This window comes from Protopterus annectens, chromosome 1.part0 (genome assembly GCF_019279795.1).
Source record: "Protopterus annectens isolate FY-2018-M chromosome 1.part0, PAN1.0, whole genome shotgun sequence".
Taxonomy (NCBI): domain Eukaryota; kingdom Metazoa; phylum Chordata; order Ceratodontiformes; family Protopteridae; genus Protopterus; species Protopterus annectens.
The window spans coordinates 1,055,876,794-1,055,898,704 of NC_056725.1; positions in this window are offsets into that span (position 1 = coordinate 1,055,876,794).

Consider the following 21,911-nt stretch of genomic DNA (forward strand, 5'->3'; position numbering starts at 1 on the left):
GTTTTGTAAGCAAGTGGCTTGAAAATAAGACAAAATGATGAAAGCCATGAAAAATGCTAAGATTCTTACATCTGTGAAAATATTATGATTGCACTTGTGCAATTGGCATGGCTTGGAGAACTGTTGTTTCATATATTATAATGTTAGCCATAGAACAAATAGAACACATTTAGGAATGACGCATCTATTTTCTGCAGAGATCATTCAACCTCTATGAAACAAGACGATGCCCCTGACAACTTTGGAATCCTGGATGCAAATATTCAGCAATCTGAGGATCCAGTTTGTTTAGAAGGAAACAAAAAAGAAAGAAAGGAAGACGTTCACAACGAACAAGGAAGAAAAATAAACAGATTAATGACTGTAAAGGAAAGACAATACATAGTAAAAAGGACACTGCTTTGTTATGTAACACACAGGTTACAGGGACTGATGATATTTTTATATCAGAAAGCCTTCAGTCTATAGAAAAAGGCATCCATTTTTCCAACAGAGAAGGTCAAAAAAAGAGGCAAGGGGCAGGTGAAAAGGAAGAAATCAAAACTGAACATGGAAGGAATGAAGAACATTACTGTAAGAAAAAAGAAGAGAAAGACAGCTATTGACTACATGGCTCAAGCTGTGGATTTACAATACCAGCTGGATGAGATTTTAATACAAAATGAAAACAGTGGGATTAATAAGATTAATAGTGATGAAGCTCTATCTTTCGTAACAATTGATTGAGCAGATATTACTGTATTAAAAGCTGAAGATTCTTCAGAGCTGGCCAGCAAAGATATTCTTGTAATTGGAGATTCAATTATTAGAGGAAATGATACTTATATCTGCAGAAATGATCATGAACATTGAATAGTGTTATGCTTGCCAGAAGCAAACATAGAAGATGTGACACAAGTCTTGGAATGTCTTAATATAAGGAAGTATGGATCTGTTTGTATTCATGTTGGTACAAATTATGTCACCCGCAATGATTCTCTGTTATTAGAGAACTGACAGCCCTCTAATAATATAGCTTGTACTAGTGTTAGGAGATATTTTTCACAAATCACCTATAGAAAGGATAGTCAGGTCACTGTGAATGAAAATATTTGTTAGGTAAATACCTTCATGGAAAAAAATGTCCTGTTTTAAAAAATGGAAATGTGTAGAGTATCCAAGCCAAGTTTTGGGCACACGTTCAGACAGGATGTTATACATTTTTCAAGATCAGGGGAGAGAATTTTTGCAGCAGATATTTTGCAGTATTTGATAAACACTAGGCAGGATTTTTACCAGGTTGAAAATTTAACAGGTTACAGATAGCAAAATTTGATGCATGTCTGATGGTTGTCAATGCTAGGAGCATTAATAATAACATTTTTTTTATTGGAAAATTTGCTACGCTCCCACAAGACTGATGTTGTTAATTTTTATGAAACATGATTAAAGAACAATGACTGGAAATCATTTCTGTCAGGGTATAAATGGTTTTACTGTAGCAGACATTGCAACAAAAAATCAGGTAGAGGTGTTAATGATAGGGATTAAAGATAGCTATGAGACCTGTGATTATTACATGTTCAATGATAACACCAATACTATAGACTGTACAACTTTGACAATAAAGACAACCCTGGAACATATAACAATTGGAGTGTATAGACCACAAAGGTCTAGAGCAGATGACCTAGAGGAATTCATACATTTCTTGCATGAAACACAGGAGGGAAAAATAATATTAGCTGGGGACTTAAATTTATCAGAATCAGACTGGAATAATATTAATTCAACAATATTAGTAAGGAAATTATTCACAGTGTATATTCAGGAACAACAATTGCTTCAGATTGTAAAAAAAAAAAAACTACCAGGGGCTGGAACATACTAGACATTGTTTGTGTTCCCAAAGAAATTATAGTAACTTTGTCAAGTTTTACCACCATTGATGTGCAGTCATCACGGGGTTATAAAGGTTAATTTGTTGCTAGATAATTCTGCCAAACTGAAATCTAAGCCAATGCACAGAAGGTTACTTACAGATTATATGGAAGCAAAACAGTCACTATGTAAAACTAACTGGAGTGAGGTGTTCAGTGGCATAAGTTCAGATGGAATGTGAAAAAGTTTTGAAAGAGAAATTGTCTGAGTTCAAAAAATCAAAAAAAAAATGTTTAACATCAGGATCTAGGCATACAACATCAGGGGGGTCTATTTCCATAAGAACAAAATATCTGATTAAGGTGAGAGACACAAATATAAGCAATGGAAGAGAGGTTGAACTACAGCTTTGAAAAGTGAAATAAACACACTGGGCAAACAGATTAAGCACGGTGTGAGACAAGATCAAGAAAAAATTGAAGAACATTTATATACAGATATTGAGCATAATAGGAAACCTTTTTATAGATACATAACATGTGGAAGGAGTAAAGACCCACAAATTGATAAACTGTGTGCAGATTCTAAAATTTATTCTCAGACACAACAGATTATAGCTATATTTACAAAATCTTATGAAAAACAATTTGGCTCCACAAAAGGGGTGATAAGTTGTTCGAGTGGCATCCAGGAAACTCCAGATACTGGAATCAAATTAGATTATATTGAAGAAAAACTGTGCAAACTGAATTCAAAGAAAGCATAGGGAGGAGACAGAATTAGTAACAATGATCTATGCGGTGGTGGTGCTGCGGTAGCGTTGTCGCCTCACAGTAAGACGCTGTCCAGTTAGATTCTCAGCTAGAGCGTCTTCTGAGTGGAGACATGCGTGAATGGGCATACCTTCGTTGAAGGTTGTGCATCAGGGCTGGTAACTCAGCACATAAAAATCAACTACCAATCATTAGAGGACCGGAATTCCGCTGTGGCGACCCCTAACCGGGAAAAGCCAAAAGACACAACAACAACCTGAGAACACTTCAGCAAGAACATACAGTATCATTATATCTATTATTTATTAGGTCATATAAATATGGGGAGATTCCTCAAGATTGGAGATATGCACTTATTAAGACTGTCTTTAAAGGAAAGGGGAGTAGGACAAACCCAGAGTCATACAGACTCTTAAGTCTACTGTCATGTTGTGGAAAAATAATGGAGAAGGTGATATTGGATAAGTTATTGTCAGAACTGGACAGTTTGGGGCTTGAAACCATATATCAGCATGCATATGTTGAAAACAGATCTATTACCACCTGTAACATGATGTTCTATAACAATATAATAACAGCTATGAATGAAAAATTGTGCTGTGATGTAATTTATATAGATTTAACTTCAGCATTTGACAGGGTCATACACAAAGCACTGATCTATAAATTAATACAAGTAGGTATTGATGTACTCTTAATAAGATGGATAATGCATGGCTTACAAATAGGACATGGCAAGTAGCATACAGCAACTGGACAGGTGAAATCCTTGGCTACAGTCAGGGTGTCCCACAGGGCTCTGTCCTAGGCCCTTACTTGTTTAGATTGTATCTTTCAGACCTAACTTTTTCATCTGAGGTGTTTTACATTCTATATACAGATGACCTGAAATTGGGTAAACTGATTACATGTGTTACAGATAGGTTCATAGGTTGGTACTAGGCTATCGGCCCTAGGGCCTATACAAGCCTAGCCATAACAATTCCCTGGCTATTTCTTCCTACAGTATTTACTTCCCTGGACCCCTGTCTAGCAGGGCAACTGACATGATCCCCGGGGTGAATTTTCTATCTCCCATCCAATCATCAATGTCCTTTTGAAGAGGGCCAAAGAGGCACTCTGCTTGATATGTATGGGCAGTTTATTCCAGAGTCTGGGGAGTCTCTGGGTCAGGAACCTATCCCACCAGCAAGTTTTGTTCATTGTGATGACAAGGTTTAGATCCCTGGAGCATGTGTCTCTGAGGGACTGGAATTTCTTTAAGTGTAGCATGTCCAACAGCTCTGGGTTTGACATGGTCTTGTATGTTAAGCAGAGATCACCTCTAAGTAGATGATATGTGACAGAGTATAGATGGAGATTTTGTTAGACAGTCAGCATAGGGCATCTGCTTTAGGCCTGTGATTCTTTCAGTGAGGTATTTCTTCAGCCTTTCCAGTTGTTAAAGATGTCTTGAGAGGTGCATTCCAAATGGGGCGTTGTATTCTATAATGGGTCTAATGAGGGATGAGTACAGTGGGACAATGACCTCCTTTTTTTCTGGATGAAAAGCCCTTCATGATGAGGTGTGCCATATAGAAGGATTTCTTGACTGTTGTGGCGATGTGGTTATTGAAGGTGAGGCCACTGTCCACCTGTGTCCCTAAGTCTCTTATCACACTTTCGGTGTTTAGTGTACTGCCACCTATGTGGTAATTCACAGGTACATGTTTTTTCAGGGGATAACTGTACATTTCTTGGCATTGAGCTTGAGCCCATGGCTCTGGTACCAAGCATCTGTTTCTGTAAGGACCTTTTGTAGGATATTCAAATAATTTGGGGATTCAATAATGGTTCCCAGTTTGCAGTCATCTGTGAACTTTGTTAGCCAGAGTCCCTTAGTGTTGGCCTGTACTTCAGAGAAGCAGATGCCAAACAAGAGCGGTCCCATGACTGAACCCTGAGGTACTCCACTTGTCTGGAGCTGGATTTCGAGTTGGCTACTTTTACAGTGTGGGTTCTGTCAGTAAGCCAGTTGGGGGACATAGGGATTAATGCCCTGCTTAGTAAGTTTATCTATGATTCCAGAGTGGGGGATGGTATTGAAGTTGTTGGCGAGGTCCAGATAGGCTGTGTGAACCACCTTACCCTTGTCCATGGCTCTGGAGACTGATTTGAAGAAGTTAATCAGGTTCAAGAAACAAGATCGGCCCTTCACAAACCCAAACTGCGTGGGGTCCAGTGTTTGAAGGTTCCATGATAATACGTTCCATGGCCTTGCAGATTAGGCTCATCAGACTGCGGGGGCAGTAGTTTCCAGGATCCAAGGTGGATCCCCCCTTGTTGAGTGGGATAACTGTAGATGTGCGCCACTCAGTGGGCACGAAGCCTGAGGTGAGGCTATGATTAAACATGACACTTAGGTGAGGTGCCAGTTCATTTTGTAGTTCATGTAGTGCACAGCCTGGGATGTCATCTGGTCCCATGGATGCTGTGTTCTTAACTTTGGAGACTGCATTTTTTACCTGTGTGGCCATTATTACCGGAATTTGGCAATCGTTTGGTATTGAGATGGGCCCTTTAGGGGTTGAGAGGGGGGTGAAGTTTTCACTGAATCGATCTGCCAGGATATTGGCAATATTCTTGGGCTCAGTATATTCAATGCCATTCTGTTGTACCTCAGAGTAGATCTGAGCATTGCCATTTAGATTTTTGACATAGCTATAGAATGCCTTGTGGTTGTCTTTGGAATCTTTGGCAATTTTATTTTCATAACTAGTTTTGGAGGATTTTATGAGGGATCTCAGCTTCTTACTGAGGCTGGTAAGGGATATTTTTGCATCCTGGGATTTTCCTCTTTTCTGCAACAGTTTCTTCATTTTGTTGTAAAGTTTGTTTATGGCAAGGGACCACCAGATTGGCTTCCTTTTTTGGAGGAGAGTGTCTTGGTTCTATTGGGAATGGCACAATTCATGCACGAGTGGATGTGCTCATACAGTGCCTTAGTGTAGGATTCAGCAGTCGAACTTTCAGTTCTCATCTGCATGGGTGTCATGAAGTTTGTCACTTATGACTTGAGTAGCATGAAGTTGGCTTTGGAGAAGTTTTTTAAGGAGGTTTCCTTACTGGGGGGTGGCATGTTTATGTCAAGGGTGATCAGCTTGGTTCCCATTGAAAACATCGAAATTCTAAACCATTGAAATTCATATGGTCGAGACCATATCATTGAGTGTTTAGACCATCAATGTTGTCAAGGGGAAAAAAGGTAAGTAAAAATGGGAAAAAGCTAGTGTTCTGCAGGGCAGCAAGGTGCCCTGCACACTGTGTCTGTGAATGTGCCATCTCTGTGATGGCACTGCAGACAGGGTATGTGAAATCTCTTGTTTAGTGCTTCTGCATATAGCACTAAAACAGAAATTTCCCTTTACCCCACTGTAGTGTGATCTCAGAGATGGTATATTAAAGTAGGGGGGTGTGGGGGGCACAGCCCCCCACATGGGGAGTGCAGGGTGCTTGCCCCCTGCATGTACTTATTTTACAAGTTTTTTTTTTTTGGTTTTACTTGAAAGCTTCAATGTTCCGAAATATTGATGATATGGTCTCGACCATATGACATTTGATGTTTTGGAATTTCGATGTTTTCAAGTGGAAACGAGTAGCTTATGGTCAGACCTGACCAACAAGGGGGTGACCATAGGTGAGAAGCATTGATTTCCCATGTTGATAATGACCAGGTCTAGAATACTGGCGCCCCTGGTCAGACTAAGGATTAGTTGATCCAGGGCATTGGAATTTATGAATTCCATGAACCGTTGGGCAAAGGTGTTGGTACATGAGTAGTTTTCCCAGTTAATGGCAGGGTAGTTGAAATCACCCAGTATTAGGGTGTTTGGTTGTATCTCAATATTTTCCAGTATGTTTAGAAAGGACTAGTGAGGATATTGGTGGATGATGGGGGATCTGTAGCAAGCTACAATTTGGATTGCAGTCTTACCTAGTGTTAGTTGCACCTGGAGAATTTCAGACGCATTGTGTTGGGCAACTAACCTGGTGTTGTGAATATCCTTGGTGAATATGGACACTCCTCCATCTTTAGTGTTTTGGTCCTGGTTTGGTGGCCGAAAAGTGTGGTAAGAGTTGTAGCCTGGTATTGTAGGGGTGCAGGGAGATAAGGCATGTCTGCAAAATAACTTGACTAAATTGACCATTTGGGCACAGCAGAATAATATGCTGATATAAATACATCAAAAACTAAGCATTTGAGATTTGGGAGACACAAACTGAAATGTGAATATTTAATACAGCACACAGTGATTGAAACTGTAGTCTCATTTAAGGACCTGGGTATATGGCTAGATTCAACTATGAGTTTTTCTAATCATGTCAACCAATTGGCTAATGATAGTTTTAGAACTATAGGTTGTATAAAAAGATTTATAAAGTCTAGGAAATCAAAAATAATAAAGTCATTGTTTGTTAGTTACATTAGACCCAAACTTGAGTATGGAATCCCTATAGGAAAACAAGAATGAGTAAACTGTAAATAGTACGGCAGAAATATAACAAGGGCATCCATGGATATGAACATTTAAGTTATTATGAAAGACTAAAATATCTAAACTTGTACAGTGTCTCTTACAGATATCTAAGAGGAAATCTTATTCAGATATATAGGGCATTTAGAGACAACTACCTCTGGGAATGTTTGGGGTTATTGAAAAGTACTAGAGAATCATCAAACTATGTAGAAGATTCTATAGGAATGAGAAGTGTACTAATTGGTTTTCTGACACAGTAGCTGATGCATGGAATAGGCTACCAAATTACATTAAAGCAAGTAATAGTTTAGATATCTTTAAGAACAGCCTGGACATATTATGGAAACAAGTGTTTTGGTATATTGGCAAACTAGAATGGCATTACTGCCCATTCCTGAAATATTTCTATGTATGTATGTATGTATGTATGTATGTATGTATGTATGTATGTATGTATGTATTAGCTTGTTTTGTTTCCATTAGCAAATGTTCAGTGTGAGTCAAGAAGTCTACAGCTGAAGGCAGATGTACATTTTGTTCTGGGTGAAATTTACAAAGATTCATTGCTGAGTACTTTTATATGAAGATGAGCTGTCTGCAGGTGAAAGCAATTAATCTTGAGAGTTTTGAGCACTGCCTGCTATTGGAAATGCAAAATGTAAAAGTACAATTTCTAGATTTTTCATGATAAGGCAAGAAATTTAGTGAAAAATAAAGTTTGAAAGTATGGGAAGTGAATAAGAGAAAGCATGTCTAGCAACCTTAATACTTTAGTGTGTTCAAGAACAGTGTACAATTTACGTTTATCTAAAGATAACCAGTGCACTTTATTTTAGGGCTAAAAGTTAATGTTCACATCTGAGAGTGGAATAGAGATAAGAACAGACAGCAATCAGTGTAAGTGGGAACACAGGCTGTAGCATGGACACTGGCATGGGTAACCTTAATTTTACATTAGGCAATGTAAAATTAAGGTTACCCATGCTAGTGTCCATGCTACAGCATGGACACTAGCATGGGTAACCTTAATTTTACATTAGGCAATGTCTGTGGGTGCCAGGTGTCGATTTGAGGCAATTGTTCATATCTGGAGGGTTAAACTTCATTTTTGAAGAAATACACAGTGTTGTTGTAAGTTAATAGGGGATGAGATTTTCTGAAAATGTATTTAGTTTTTCTTTGTCTGAACGTTTTTCATTAAAACATAATGTCTTGAAAATTTGACATAGGTTCAAATGAAGATGAAAAGAAACAACCGTATAAAAGATCAGCCTGCCAAACACTAATGTGTGCATACAACACAAAAGTTGACAATATACATTCAAAAAACCTGTCATGTATAATAGGTGAGGAAAATAGCATTTTTATTATAATGGCTACACTATCCATATTATCTTGGAATGTAAATGGCCTTACAGGTATAGACAAAAATAAAAGAATATCGATTTGTATTAAGAAATGCAGAGTGCAAAGAGTGATGCTGTAGGAGACACATTTGGAAAGAAATGAGTAAGTGAATTTCACAAATGGACATTCAACAGAATATTGGAAACAAAGGAAAAGTGGAGTAATTATACTAATGGAAAGAGGGTCTCTAATTATGATAGAAGAAGAAAAAACATAATAATAGTAAAATTGTGGTAGTAAGGGGCTATAGGTAAGGGAAGATTAAGCTGGCATGTATTTATATTCCACCACAGACTGTTATTATGGAGTTTAAGAAAATTTTAGGAGAAATAGTAAGCTTTCAGCTGGCGATATTACTTAAAAGTGAGGACTAAAACTTGATTTGGAATAGTGAGGGTGTGTAAGGGGAATACTAGAAGAGAAAATATAACAAAAAGATAGATTTCTGAAGAAATTTATGACAATATTTGGTATAGAAGATGTGAATTCGATAGTAGGAACTTGGGCAGAGTTTACATATTATTCCCCAATGTACAATAATTGGACTAAAACTAGACAGAAATGATATTTCACAGGAACACACACATTTAATTGTAAGCTTTGACACACATTCAATAACTGTTTCACAAATGTTGAAAATGCACATTCACCAATAAAAACAAGAAAAAATGCAGGGTAATGATTTAAAAATAAGGCACAGGCATATCTATTAAAAAGAAAAGAATTCATGGAATGGGTAGTGGAAGTTATTTGAGTGCTATTATGGAAGATATAAATATCTTCAGATGTTATACCTAGCGAATGGGATAAAATGAAAATGGAGTTGAAAAATGGGGTCAAAATAAAAGAGAAAGATATGGTTAAGAAATAATAGGAACTACTTAGAGGCCATTTTAAAGGTTAAAATATTGCAGCATAAGGAGAATCTTACAGAGCAAAGAGAGATGCAAATACAAAGTGCTAAAGAGAAGATAAGGGTGTAAATAGATAATATGCATGAGTTTAGAACAATTACTGTTAAGCAACTAGTTTTGATAACTCCAGAACACACAAAAAAACTTTTAGCAGAATGACTTAGGCAACAGAAAGTAAAAAAGGTTGTCATCAGACTTAGGGAGCTTATGTCAAGAAAAATAACCAGAGATCCTGTAGTACAGAGATTTTTTGGAAATTTTATAAAAATTTTTATAACACAGACAAATGTGCAAATAAAGAAAGAGCACAAACGGAAATATTTACAAAGACTTAATTATGCCAAGGTTAAAGGTAGATGAGGTTCAACAACTAACAGTTAAGATATGAGAAGAGATAAAAGCGGAAATGTATAATCTGCAGGAATGAAAAGTCTCCAGGAACAGATAGCTTTCCTGTGGAACTTTGGATGCTAGGAGGAAAGAAGGTGATAAAGATCTGGAAGATTTTGTTTAACAGTATTTTAAAAGGAGTGGAAACACCAACATATTGGAAGAAAGCTGTGGTGGGTGTATTACCTAAAGAAATTAAAGACCTATCAGACCCAGCTTAATATATACCCATTTCAATTTTAAACTATGATTGTAAAGTGTTTATGTTTATATTAGCTAAAAGAATGGCAAAGGTGTTGCCAAAATTTACATGATATAGCTCAGTGTGGATTTGTAGAAACATTTATTTATTTATTTGTTGTTTGTTTACCAGGATGGTCCAACTGGGCACAGGCCCATTTTTAGCGGAGGCTTGGGGGGGGGGAAGCCCCAAAAGATATAAGTAACAAAAATAATGTAGGTTGTAAACTTGTTCATAGGTTCATAGGTGTTTACTAAGCTAATGACCACAAGGGCGTTTTTAAGCCTAGCCATGCATCCCAAATCTCTGACAAGTTCTGATACCCTTGATAAGTGTAAGCATGGGTCTGGGAAATTAACCATTTACAGGTTACCACTGTCTATTATGACATAGGTGCCAAACCAGGGGTGAATTTTGGTTTTCCATCCAGTTGTCTAAGTTGCACCTGAATTGGGTTAAGGAGGAACTCACATGGATGGGGAGCCTGTTTCATAGACATGGTAGTCTCTGGGGTACATACATATTTCTCCAGCAGGTCCTATTTATATCACAGGCAAGGTTTAAGTCTTTAGAACATGTAATTATGGTACTGTTTGTTTTGTGGATATGCAGAAGGTCCATCAGAGTGGGGTCTGACAATGCCCTGTATGCCTGGCATAGATCTCCCCTCAAAAGCCTGTAGGAGACAGAATACACGGATACGACATTGAGAAAGTGTGCAGTATTAACAAAAGAACACAAATTATACATAATACATATACAAAGTTATACATAAAAAATCATATATAAAGGCGCATAACTAGTACATAAAAATACTAGAAAAACAAACAATTGTTTCATATATTATACATTTATAATTATGAATTTAGGTAGAGGTGACATTAATATAGCAATGACGATACAGAGAAAGCATTCCATGGAATAAGGTGGGTTTTTTTGAGTAGGGCAATTGAAGCATTTTCTTTACCTGATACAATAATAAAGTTTATTAAGAGGCTATATAAAGGATCGGACCCAAGAATTAAAGTGGGAGAGTTCCTTTCTGATAAGCTGTGTTTGAACAAACAAACCAGGCAAGGGTGTCCTCTTTCCCCTTTGTTATTTGCTTTATATATAGAGCCACTGCAAAGATAACACAGAACTCAGAAAGTCAAGGATATAATTGTTATAATAGTCAAGAAAAGTTGCCTTCATTTACAGATGATATTATTTTGTACCTGATAAACCCAGAAGAAGGACATCTCAGTGTTGTGGAACACTTTGAGACAATTTCCATTGTTTTCTGAATATAAAATTAATGAAGATAAAAGGAAGATTATAGCCGTAACTTTTGTATCTCCACACAAATTGTTTAGCAATACCCAATTTATGGAGAGACAATAAGATTAGGTATTTAAGAGTATGGATTAAAAATGATTCTATTATGGCAGGTAAGGATACGTGGGAAAAGACTAAACAGAAGATAATACAAAATCTGATAAATTTGAATCTATGGATATGGATACTACAATACAATCAGTGAAATGTTTTTAGTTCCTTTAGTTTTAAATATGGATCAGGCATACTTTTATCAATCAGAGGAGAAGTTGTGGACAATAACTAATAAAGAGTTGAAGGAATTTATCTGGGAGGGGAAGAAGTCAAGTGATAAGTGGGACATTTTATTTGAAGGGATAGTTTAGAGCTACACAGTTAAGGCTTATATGCATAACACAAGCAGAAAGCTATAATTCAGAATGGAAAGGGATGAGGATGAAGTGATGGGGGGGTTCAAGAAATAAAGACAGAGTTGGGTTTTGGATGCAGATCCTTAAGGAGAACAATGATAACCATAAATATTATTTTCATAAAGTAGCAGAAAGTATTCTAAGGACTAAGCCAACATGAGAATAAAAAAGGACATTTTGCCAATAGGGATGACTGTAACTAGGTGTATAGAAGACAGTCAAGAGGGAGCTGGAATTTACTGGACAAAACTGGCAAAGGATCCAAGGTTCTGGGAGTAATTAGCCAGAGAAGAAAATATAATAGAGTGGGATGAGGCCAAGAAGATGTCTGGCCTGCATTCTGGAGATTGCCTTCCCTAACAGGGATTGATATTAGAGTATATGCAAAAAAAGGGGGGGGGGGGCTAGAGGAATCTTAAGTGAAAGATCTGTTTGGTTATAGAGTTTTTAGTTTAATCTGGAACATAAGCTTGCATGATAGCTATTAAAATCAATTAGAGGAGGTTAGAAAGATTGGGAAGAGAGACTGGAAAAAGCAATTTACAAGGGAACAATGGCAGCATATATTTACATCTCTCAAGTATGTAACAAAGTCCAGAAGTTTAGGATCTTTGCGTAGAAGTGTTTGCATAGGTATTTTTATAGGGTCTATATCACCACATCGAATGGTGCTAAGTCCGAACGCCTTTTGTTCGAACCGAAAAGTCCGAAAGCCCTAAACCGCGAAGTTACGGAACATCAATTTTTTTCCCAGGGAGAAAATTGGTGGGCCGTCTTCAGTGCTTTGCTATTTCCTCCACTGTAGTGCGATCTTGGAGTTGGTATATTTTAGTAGGGGGTGTGTGGGGGGCACAGCACCCCACATTAAGGGGGTGTGGGGGCAAAGCCCCCTACTTCAGGTTGTTTTAAAGTTGTGATTTGATTTTTTTCCCTGGGAAAAAAATAGCTGTTCTGTGAGTTCGCTGTTTAGGGTTTTCAGACTTTTAGGTTCGAACAGAGTGCGTTCGGACTTATCACCATTTGATGTGGTGATAGACCCATTTTTATATCCTAAGTTGTCTTCAAAGAATTTTTCCTCCTCTTGATAACAAATGTTAGACTTACAAATATATGCTTAAAGAGGGTAATGAATTAGCAGATTTTAAATATTTGCTACAGGGTACTCTATCCAAAATATTGAGTGAGAAAAGAGCTACCACTAACAAAAGGATTCTTTTGAGCTGGGACAGAGGATCTGAACTGCCTGTTGACTGCCAAAAATAGCAATTACTCAAAAATGGAAATAAATATTTAAGTCAACTGTATTTAAACACTGAATATTATAAAAGAGATAAAAGATCTGGAAAAGAGATCTTTCGAAAAGGGAAGGGTGATGATTACAAAGAAGAAAAAGATATGTGATGTATAATATATGTAAATGGAACGAAGTATTGCGCTAGGTTTTCTTTTCTGTTAATGTATGTTTGCCTATGTCTTAAGTGATAATTTAATAACGTTTTTTTTAAAGACATTGGCTAATATCAAGGCTGTGATAGGCAAATAAACACTTTTATGAGCATTAAATGTTATAGTTCGACAGCATGCTAAAAAATTATGACTATAGATTTGAGTAAAATCTACATATGTCATTTTAAATGATTTATTATTCCATGGAGCATTGTTCAGCCAATCAGCATCTGAGTCACATCATGATAAATTTCTTATAACCTTAATAAAATGGGATCTGACCATTGGGGGGAAAAACAGAACTGAGAAATTATTCTTTTAATAAAATAGTCATCTATGCAATAGTGTGCAACACAGCCTTAATACCTAAACTCCATTTCTCTCACACACACACAAGCACATATACACAAGTGCGCATAAAAGATAGGTGGTCTGTCTATGCTATAGGGGTTTCTAATGGAAGTTATCCTAAACTGGAAGAGTGGTCCAACTCTTCTATATTGCCATGAATGACAATACACAATAGTTTAGTTTATATGATTAGGTTTATCTCCCAGATTCTCAAATCACAGGAAAACGCAAAAAGCATGAAGGCTAATAGTAAAAAAAGCTACAACTCCTCACCTTCCCTTCTATTCAGTCCCTTTGTTACTAAATAGTATCTGTTGTAAAAATGATCATATTGATAGGGGAATAAGGAGGTAATGAAGTGAAACGTTCAGAGAAAATAAAATACACACTGTTGGTAAATCATTTCTAGCTAGTTTCACTGTGTGTGAGGTATTAACTGGAAATTTTATCCATTTGTTAAACATCTGTTTGTGTTTGTTTGTTCTGATTTTCTGCCAATGAGTATCATATAACTATTGGTGTCTTGTTCTTATACTTGGTGGCTTTGCAGTTGCCCGCCCCTACTGTAAATTTGATCTGGGAAAATTTCTCCCAGTCTCGTGTCATTAGCTCATTCTACCTAATATAGAGAGAATATTTGAGAAGGCCAACCCACTTAGTTTCTTAACCTTGAATTATATTTTGCTCCTCCTTTCTCTCTTTCCACTTTACTAAAAAAAAAAAAAAAAAAATTCTGTATCCAGGATTGTTTGTAAGCTTATGAGCCCCCCCACCAAGCCTTTTTGTGTTGGAGGGAAGCCTTCTAGCTTATCAGTGGATGTGGTAAGCAATAGAAAGCCGATCTACCATAAGAGGAGTGGTTTCTGGCCCAGAAATTGTAGTTCATTTAGCTGTTTGGGCAGTTTTTCCATCTTTTTCAACTTTCTTATTTAAAAGCCTGTGTCTGAGCTTGTTTCCCACCTTCCCTGTAACTAGTCTAGTCCAGATACAGATTTGCTGTATCTAGGACTGTTTCTAAGCTTCTGAGCGGTGCCAAAGTCTGCTCATTCAATTTTTCCCATATATCTACTATTTTTCTCCTCTCCTGCACTTTACTAGCTTATTAGTCTAACACTTTATCAGACACACAAAGGTGCTACCAGCACTAAATGTTCTACAAGGAAACAGCTCCAGGTACTTACATATTATCGCAACCAGATTTTTGCGGTTGCGGTAATACGTTTGTTTGCCTAAAAACGGATAGTGGGAGTTATGTTAAGGTGACATTTGATGTTTTCAGTGGGTAGGACTTAGTTTGTCCTTAAATTTGGTAAGGTAAATCAACGTGGAGATGTAAATCTTGGACTGCGTACTGTAAAGTTGGTTTCACCGACGTTGTGCTGCAGGAAATGAAAGTCAGACACCTGGGAAAATGTTTGGTTGAACTTCTGCTGTCCTGCAACATGGATTACTAAGTTGTACAATACTTTCTTCAGAGAATAAGGCACGGAGACCTGCAAATCTTTTTTTTTTTTTGGTAAATTGTTGGATTTATTGTTTACAAACTGTTGAATAGAACTGAAGTTAAGGAGAATATGTATGTGCACACTTTATAAATGTACGTGTACAACGGAGGCTGTTCTGTTTAGTGGTAGTCCGATAATAATTTTTTGGAGTCGTTGCCAATAATGGTTTATTTTTTGTATTCAGATGGTGTTATCCTTGTGGATACTACTTACTGTTGGACTGTTTAGTGAATGTTTTACGGCAGCATACTTGTGGATTGCTCAGTCGCTGGTTTACTGTTTGGAATGTGCCTAACACAAAATAGGACTTGAAAATGTGGTATGAGTGACTTGATTTTGGGAACGGCATACCTTCAAAGAAATACTAATTTTTCATATAATTACACTGTTATTCCTACCTAAACAAAGTGTTTTGTTTTAAAGATAACATTCCCTGTGTGATTCTGCATACATTTCTGCTTTACATTACCCATGGGAAAGAAAGCAGTATTATCGCAAAAATCTGGTTGCGATAATACATAAGTACCCAGCTCCAGTACTTATTATTAATGCTCACCCCTCCAGGCATGTCTAAAGGTAAGTCCCCTGTGCATTCTCCTATTAACCTGGTGAACTTGGGCATTCTGAGGCAATTTAGCAACTACCTCATGTACACTGACAACCCTCCCCTCTTACCTCCCAACACTCAGACTTGTGAAAGATGCACTTATATATCCAAACTGGATGCCACGCACTCTCCAGCCAAGACCGGAAAAGCTGGTCAAGAAGAGAAGGTCAACACTTGCACCACATGACATGGAACACATAGCCCTCCAGAACACACACCAGCACTGCCTTCACATAAAAACACAAACCCACCTTCGCGGAGGCTCACAATAAAAATCTACCCAAACAGCAGAGACCTCCAAGGCAGAAACACACTCAACCACCACAACACAACACTAATCATGAGACATATAACCCTCCTAAACAGTGTGCCACTCAACCAAAGCCCCTAAGGCAAAACAGCATGCCCAACACACTAGTCATAGGTGACTCAATAGTGAGGCACACTGATGTCCCACTCACTAGGCTGAATAAGGAGAAAGTAACAGTCAGCTGCCTGTCAGGTGCAAGGATCCGCTACATAACGCATGCACCCAGGTCCCTCAACAACAGGTGCAAATATAACTCTGTCACTGTACATGTGGGTGTGAATGACCTGAGACATACCTCCCTGGACTACATGAAAAGAGACAGGGAGGTGCTCTTGGATTATGTAACACAGGCGGGTATGACCTTAGCCCTGAGCAGCATCCTACCATCACCCAGAATGATACCACAGTACAAGCAGAAAATTATTCATTTCAACAATTGGCTAAGTTTCTGGTGTCATTCTAAGGGGATCCAGTATCTGTCTGCCTGGGATGACATGACTGACAGACCTCAATGCTTTGCCAGAAATGGCCTGCATCTGTCACCCCTGGGCTTCTGGATACTGGTCAAGGCTCTTGCCACCCTATAGTGCCTTTTTTAGGTGGTGTTCCCAAGACCAAATAACCACCATAACAGCTACAAACACATGTAATTTGAGGGCCATGCTGCTCAACGCTAAAAGTCTAAATCTCAAAATGCACTCGCTCGAAGCACTCCTTAAAATGGAGAACATCGACATTTGTGCCGTAACAGAGACCTGGTTCAAGACAGCAGAAAGCACCCCTGCACTACCAGGCTATAACTCATTCCACACTTTTCAGCCCCAGAACTTGGACTGAAGCTCCAAAGATTGTAGTGTTTCCATATTCATAAAGGATGCGCACACCTCCAGACTAGTAGCCCAACCTAACTCATCTGAAATACTTCAGGTGCAACTAACATTAGGTGAGACAGCGATTCAGGTCATAGCCTGCTATAGGTCCCCAACCATGACCCAAGACTCACACTCCACGTTCCTAAGCACCCTGGAAAATATCTCATACTGGGCAACTTCAACTATCCCTCCATTAACTGGGAAAACTGCTCATGTACCAATACGCTTGCCCAACATTTCCTGGAATTCATTAATTCCAATGCCCTGGACCAGCTCGTTCTTATTCCTACTAGAGGTAGCAACATCCTTGACCTGGTCATTACTAACATGGACGACTGTTGCTCTACACCAATAGTTAATTCCTCTCTGGTTAGATCCAATCACAGACTAATCACCTTGGAAATCCACATCCCTCCCACCCCCCACGCAAAGGTAACCACCATGAAAAACTTCTCCAAAGCTAACTTTGGGCTCCTAAAAACAGAGGTGGCTAACTTCACGGCACCCATGCAAATGGAGATCAGTTGCATGACTGCCAAATCATACACCAATGCACTGTATGAACACATACACAAATGCATGGATCTCACCATACCCAAAAGAACCAAGACGCTCTCCTCCAAAAAAAGTAAGCCAATCTTGTGGTCTCCTGCTATAAACAAACTCTACAACAGAAGGAGGAAACTGATATGGAATAAGGTGAAGTCCCAAGACTGGAAAAACTCCCTTATCAGCTTCAACAAAAAGTTGAGATCCCTCATCAAACCCTCTAAAGCTAGCTATGAAAACAGAATTGCAGCAGATAGTAAAGACAACCACAAGGCCTTCTATAGTTATGTAAAGAATCTCCACGGTAATACCCAGATTTGTTCTGAGCTACTGCACAATGGTACCTCCTATACTGAGCCAACAGATATTGACAATATATTGGCCAACATATTCAGTGCCAACTTAACCCCCCCCAGGGACCAGTCACAATACGAGTAGATTGCCAGGCACCCAGTATTACTGCTGCACAGGTTAAAACAGCACTGTCCAAAGCCAAGAATACAGCTACTATGGGACCTGACAACATCCCTGGCTGTGTTCTACTTGAACTACAGAGTGAACTGGCACCTCACCTGTGTGCCCTGTTCAATCACAGCCTCACCTCAGGCTTTGTCCCTACCAAATGGCTCACTGTTACAGTCATCCCTCTCCACAAAGGAGGAGCAACTACAGACCCTGGGAACTATCGCCCCATTAGCCTGACGAGTCTGATATTCAAAGCTATGGAAAGCATCATCATGGACTAATAAACAAGGATATAGGGAATCTCCAAACTATGGATCCCACACAGTTTGGTTTTGTGAAGGGTAGAGCATGCCTGCTCAACTTGGTCAACTTCTTTGAGTCAGTCACCAGAGCTGTGGATGAAGGCAAGGTGGTTCATGCAGCCTACCTTGATCTGGCCAAGGCCTTTGATACCACTCCCCACTCAGGAATAATAGAAAAACTCACTAAACTAAACATCAACCCCTATATTACTAGGTGGGTTTCAAACTGGCTCACAGGTAGAACCCACACTGTGAAAGTAGCTGACTCCAAGTCAGACTGCTGACCAGTCACAAGTGGAGTCCCAAAGGGTTTGGTCCTGGGCCCTCTCCTGTTTGGTATCTACTTCTCTGAAGTCCAGGCCAACATGAAGGGATTCTCGCTGACAAAGTTCGCAGACAATTACAAGTTGGGTGCTATTATTAACTCCCCGAGTGATGTTGACATCCTATAGAAAGTTCTCACTGAGACCAACGAATAGTGTCAGAACCATGGCCTTTAGCTCAATGGCAAAAAAATGTGTTGTCATCCCCTTTGAGAAAAACCCGGTTCCCATGAATTACCACATTGATGGTAGTCCACATAACACAGAAGGCGTTATAAGAGATCTAGGAACACAGGTTGACACCAACCTCTCTTTTGACCACCACATTGCCACTGTGGTCAGAAAGTCCTTCTATGTGGCACATCTCATTACTAAGGGTTTTGCATCCAAGAAGAAAGAGGTCATTGTCTCCCTCTACTCTTCCCTCATTAGGCCAGTCATTGAGTATAATGCCCCATTTGGCATATACCTCACTAAATACATGCAACAACTGGAGAGGCCGCAAAAGTACCTCACAAAGAGGATCCTAGGGCTTAAACATGTGTCCTATAGGGACAGACTAAAAAAACTCCAACTGTTCTCTGTCTCATATCGCCTACTTAGAGGCGATCTCTGCTTGACTTACAAAGGCATGTCTGACCTACCTCTGTTAGAAATGCTAAATCTAAAGAAATCCCAATCCCTCCACACACACGCTCCAGAGACCTCAACCTCATTGCCACAATAAACAGAACATGCTGGAGGGACAGGTTCATAACCCAGAGTCTGCCCATGCTATGGAATATACTTCCCATATATGTCAAGCAGAGCACCTCACTGGCCCTCTTCAAGAGAAATCTTGATGAGTGGATGGGAAATAGAAAATTCACCCCAGGGATCACTCCAGTGGCTTTACTCGACGGAGGCACTGGGAACTAAGGTGAGGTGGCATGATGCCAGGGTAATCCTATAGGCTAGGCTTGTAAAGGCCCCAGGGCCATTAGCCTAGTACACACCTATGAACCTATAAGAGTCAAACTATAAATAACACAGCTACCAGTATTAATTTACAGCAGTGTTCAAAATGTTTTTATCTCAGTAATAACTGACTATATTTCAAAAGTGCAAGAAGGGTAGGGCAAGAGTGTTGAGGGCACGACTGGCTGATCTTAATCACTCTTTAATGCATACTAGCATTTAAAAGCCAATGTTATATTTAAGATCAGATCTGAGCATTGTAGCTTTCTGTGTATGATTAAAGTGCAGCAACAACTACATTGTAGCAAACTGATATTACAGTTTAAAAGGAAAAAAAATATTTTTCTTTTTTTTAGCTGAAACCCGAGCACTGTATTGCACAATGCAGCAGGGAATAAACTTCAGCAACTGTTTGCTACATTTGTAGCAAGCAATTTGTTACACTTTAAAAGAAAAAATATTTCTTTCTTTTTTTTTAACTAATACTTGCGTACTGCAGTGTGCCATGTAGCAGGGTATAAACTGTAGAAAATGTTTGATACAGTTGTAACAAGCAGTTTTGCTACAGTTTAAAAGAAATACAATTATTTTTCTTTCCTTTTTTCTTTTCTAATTTTTTTAAGAAGGAATGTTGTGAGTCAAGGCAGATCTGATTGGCCGGGGTTTACTATATATCTGTCTATCTGGTCAGTGTGCCAATAGAAGGAGTGTGTATGTATATATATATATATATATATATATATATATATATATATATATATATATATATAATATATTTTTTTGTTCTTCATATTAAGAGCAGGGGTGGCAGATTTGGTACAGTTTACAGGAAGCCAGAAAATCATCATCCTACGGTTTTGCTGAAGTCCTTTTACTTCTCACATGAGCTGTGGATGTGGGGTGCTAGTTTATGGTACCAGTACTGGGCGCAAGTTGAGCCAGCTATGCTTTTAGTTTGTTTAAAAATACAGTCATTTAAATTTACTCAGAAGTTAACAAATAATGTGTAACTGCATTTTTCATTTCATTATTGGTGTGGCAAAAAGCTACACCACTGTCATACAATTAAACAGATTGTCTGGCTTCCTGTTCCCTTTAGAATCACCTTTCTCATTTCTACACACATTTATATTTATTTATTTATTTATTGACATTTGATTACTATGAAAATCTGACTGGGTAGGTACCCATTTTCAGCAGAGAACAATAATTTTACAAGCTTCAACTATAATACAGTCTACAGTTTAAATAATTAGACCAAATTAGACATAATATGATAACATTGATTAAAAACAGATACAATGTATACAGCAATAATTTACTACATAGAGAAATTTTATCCAAGTTAAAGCAATTAAAGGTAAGTTAGTATAATACAAACTAGAACTGAAATGTGAAGTGAGAGACAAAGACAGGGTTATGGCATATACAGATACAGATTCAGGGGAGACAGAAACTGATTGAGGTTAGGAAGTAAGTAAAGAAGGGGGAGTAAGGAGATATTAGGTATGAGGAGGTATTTGTTCATAATTAGGGATATAGTTATTACAGGGGTTGTGCAAGAACAGAACCAGATTTTCACTAGGAAGTCTTTCAGAATGGTTTTAAAAGAACTAGAGGGAGGGTATTGACCTGATGAACATAGATAAGGAGTTCTAGGCCTTAGCAACATGGCATGAGTACAGACCATGCCCAGCAGACTTGAAAGGTTTGTGGACAGGGGGAAGTCTTTGATCACAGATTCATAATAACCAAGTAGGAACATAGCTGTGTACAATGGTATTTAGTGCCGGACAAGAATACATATACAGGATAATTTTATAGGCGGTATGAAGCTGTGTATATGTTAGCTGATGAGATAGTTCTAAAGAGTTTAGGCTTTTTAGTGCTACACGCTGGTGGGTTCTGAAAGGGGTATTTGCTGCACATTTAGCCATTTTATTGTAGCATTGTTGAAGTTTTGCTTTTGTGATGCCTGGAGATTAGTAAGGATAGGAGCACCTTAAAATAGTGAGGGGAGAAGGTAAGTGGCAAGTGTAGTTTTGGTTGCTTTGATGAGAATGTTTTTGTTTCTGTAAAGCATCCCTAGTTTTTGCTGATTTTTTTAATAGAATTGTGTATATGGAGGTCAAATTTAAGATTATAATCGACTATAATTCTTAACAATTTGCAATGAGAAGGGACTTCAATGGTTGCATTACTAACAAAGAGGATTTTAAATACTGCATTTTCATGAGAGAGGGATGTGGGGAAAAACTTTTAGTTATGTACTTACCATAACTTCGGATGTATGGGATCCATCTCGCCTACATTCATAACTGATGGGCTCGGAGCCGATCCGTCGGCTCTGACTCGGCCAACTAGTACACTAGAACGAAGTCTCTTATTGGCTGGG